Genomic DNA, 3,210 nt, shown 5'->3' with positions numbered 1-3,210 from the left:
ATATAAATTCTGTCACAGTCGGTAGTTCAAGTGTCGTATGAATGTGGTCCGTCTTTACTCTTTGAAGTGAAGTATGTCTCAATATACCGCTCTGAAACTGTTGGAACCTCTTGGTCGTTTAAGGTGCTACATTCGTCAGCATAGGTGCTCTGTAGAGTAGGGCTGGCCTGAGTGCACTCTTGTAGATCATTAATTTGAGGCGGAGTGAAAGATTAGGAGAAGTTAGCAGGTGGTTAAGCCTGTAGGACTTGGTCCTGACCTGGTAGATCTTATTGCAGTGGCGAGCTAGTGTCAGGTGTCTGTCAAGGGTGGCATCCAGATATACTATGCTGCCTGCTGATCTATTCGAATAATAACAAGATTAACGAGAACGGCTACCAGAACGAGAACTCGAACCGGGAAAAATGAAATATTTAAAGTTTAGTACCTCGGTTCACTATAGTTCCATTGCTTTGCAGTTATTCACACGTCTAATCGCATAAGAGTATATCTGTGTAAAATTTCATGTTCTAAGACCTTAGATTTTTGGAGATAAAGGTCTAAGACCTTAGATTTTTGGAGATAAAGGTAGCCGAAAACCGGAACTTGTTATATCGGGAAAATATATTCACGGGGCATGTTTTGTGTTTAATCACTTTTAATTAATTTTTTTCCCTTGCCGTGTTTTCAGCGCTCCTGTATTCAACATAACAAAAAATTTAATAACAGTAATAAATTTCAGAGAACTATATTAAAATGTATAACTGTAACAGGTGACTTAATAGCTTAAGTACGAATTATAAGAATAGTTGTATATATTGAGAAGGCAGCAAGTAGTGATGTCTTAAAAGTCATTTATTGAGATCTTTGTAAAGTCGTGGTGCTTGAATTTGACTACTATCGCGACTTCGCAAACGCTGTACGTAAATTATTTTAATTTACTATCATACATTTTCTTCATATGACTCATAAAGATATATCTTCATTTTCTTGTAAGCCGATTTACTCTATTTCTATCAGAGTTTTAGCGATTGTCTCAACACCCCCCTGATGTCTTCCGAGGCTATATTATCCACGCTTGCTAGGATTTCATGTTCCATACCGATGTGCATCCTTATATTTTCACTTGGTGTTTAGAGAATAAGGTTATAACATCAACAGCTCTTATTACAAGAGCCCAAGAGGAGAACAAAGGCAGTTATCTTACTCCAATTTTTGATTACTTTAATGAAAACTATGTATAATTAATAGTCAAAATTGATGAGTCTGTCAAGTATAGGTAGGGGGAATAAAAATGGCGACTGTTTCAAAGCGATAAAAAAAAAAGTAATTTTTCATTCTGAGCTCTATATCTTAAAAAGTAGGAACAACACAAGAAACCCTAAGAGTGCGTCATTTAAAGAAGAGTAAATTTGCTAAAATATCAGACCTAATAGAGTTATTTACGTTAAATAGTTTTCGAGATATAGCTTTTTAAAAAGCAACATGTCTTAAAAATGTTGTATGGGACGTATTAAAGATTAGAAGTTAGTGAAATTATTTTGAAAAGTTCATATCTCAAGCTTAGTCCAACTCGTATAAGCCACCCATCCACATGCTCGCGCATGTCTGAGTTGGCCAAGCCAACATGTAGAGGCCCATTTAGATAATTCAGTTGGCTGCCGCTAAGGACCGTGCTTTCACCCGCCCTGGCCTTCTTTAGAGGTTTGAATCACCAGGTGAACCCACCGCTGCTGTATTTTTTTTTTTATGCTCGCCAGGAGAAGCTGGAGGTCCTTACTGCTTTCAGCCTGTCACTGGAAATTTCCTCGACCTCGCCTTTCTATATACGCCGGTGTACGCCCAGAAGATATAGGTAAAGGTGGAGGCTTGTACAAATGTTCGGTAAACAAAGAGCGGACCATCCACATGTCAGTGTTTTTCAGACACAAGCATGGCGGACGTAAAAGTGGTTTCAGCCATTGCACTGGGATTATATTATTTTTATTACAAACTAAAAATGAAAGGAGATTAAATGAAATTAAATATAAATAAATAAGATTAGATATAAAACTTATTATAAAAAGTAAAAACAAACACATTTAGCCTTCTAACAGCTCCCAGTTGCAACTAAACAATGAACAATGGTGGAGATGGTAGACAAGCGCTCTCACGAACCCCTTTGATCTGTGTCCAAAAACCGACTTTCGAGGGATCGGCAACGAGCTTAGGCCAACTCCTACTAGCCACGCCAAGCCACCCATCCACATGCTCGCGCATGTCTGAGTTCGCCACGGATTGACCAACATGTAGAGGCCCCTTAAAGAAGTTTCGAGACTAGCACGACGCTTCAATCAGTAAGTCCCCTCACTTATTACCATTGTTCGCCTGAGACCATGTAGACTGAAGTACCGGAATAGCTCAGCAGTGTATAAACATAGTATGCATTTCGCACACCTCCTTCTCCCTTAGACTACGCCTGTTGGGAAGTTGATCGTGACACGCTTTGAAGATAAAAAGGAGAGTAAAGTTAGCCACCCCTTGTATAGGGTAAGAGAAAGTATTAGGGTCGTGAAAAATCTTCATATTTCGAAAATACATGTTTTGAGGTCCATCGAGTCCAAAAAACCTTATCTGGCAAAAGCCTTGCTGAAAACCGAAAACTCTTACAAACCTGAAGCTACGTATTTTTCGGCGGATGTGAGAACAACTTTACCGATAAAATCGGCCGACTGGACATCTCTTTTTATAAAATCAAATTTTAATATTTTTTATATATTCTCGAAAACGACTGTACTGATTTCGCATTACTTCCCATGCCGATGTTTAGAATTAAATATGTCTTTAACAACAGCTGTCTTATCCTCATTGAAATAGTACAGCAGTGCCTAAATGGCGGATCTAAAAGGGGCCTCTACATGTTGGCCAAGCCGTGGCGAGCTCAGACATGTCCGAGCATGTGGGTAAATGGCTTGGCTTGACTGGTAAGAGTTGGCCTAAGCTCGTTGCCGATCCGTCGAGAGTCGGTTTTTTGGACACAGTTTTAAGGGAGTTCGTGAGAGCGCTTGTCTACTATCTCCACCATTGTTCTTTGTTTAGTTGCAACTGTGAGCTGTTAGAAGGTTAAAGATATTTTTTGTTACTCTTTTATAATAACTTTTATATTTAATCTTATTTATTTATATTTAATTTCCTTTAATCTCCTTTCATTTTCTTTTTTTGTAATAAAAATAATATAATCCCAGTGCAATG

The sequence above is a fragment of the Halyomorpha halys genome, unplaced genomic scaffold (genome assembly GCF_000696795.3).
Source record: "Halyomorpha halys isolate HHAL.00 unplaced genomic scaffold, Hhal_1.1 Scaffold253.1, whole genome shotgun sequence".
In the NCBI taxonomy this organism is placed as follows: Eukaryota; Metazoa; Arthropoda; class Insecta; order Hemiptera; family Pentatomidae; genus Halyomorpha; species Halyomorpha halys.
The sequence above is the reverse complement of the archived record's forward strand: the minus strand, read 5'-3'. Positions refer to the sequence as shown.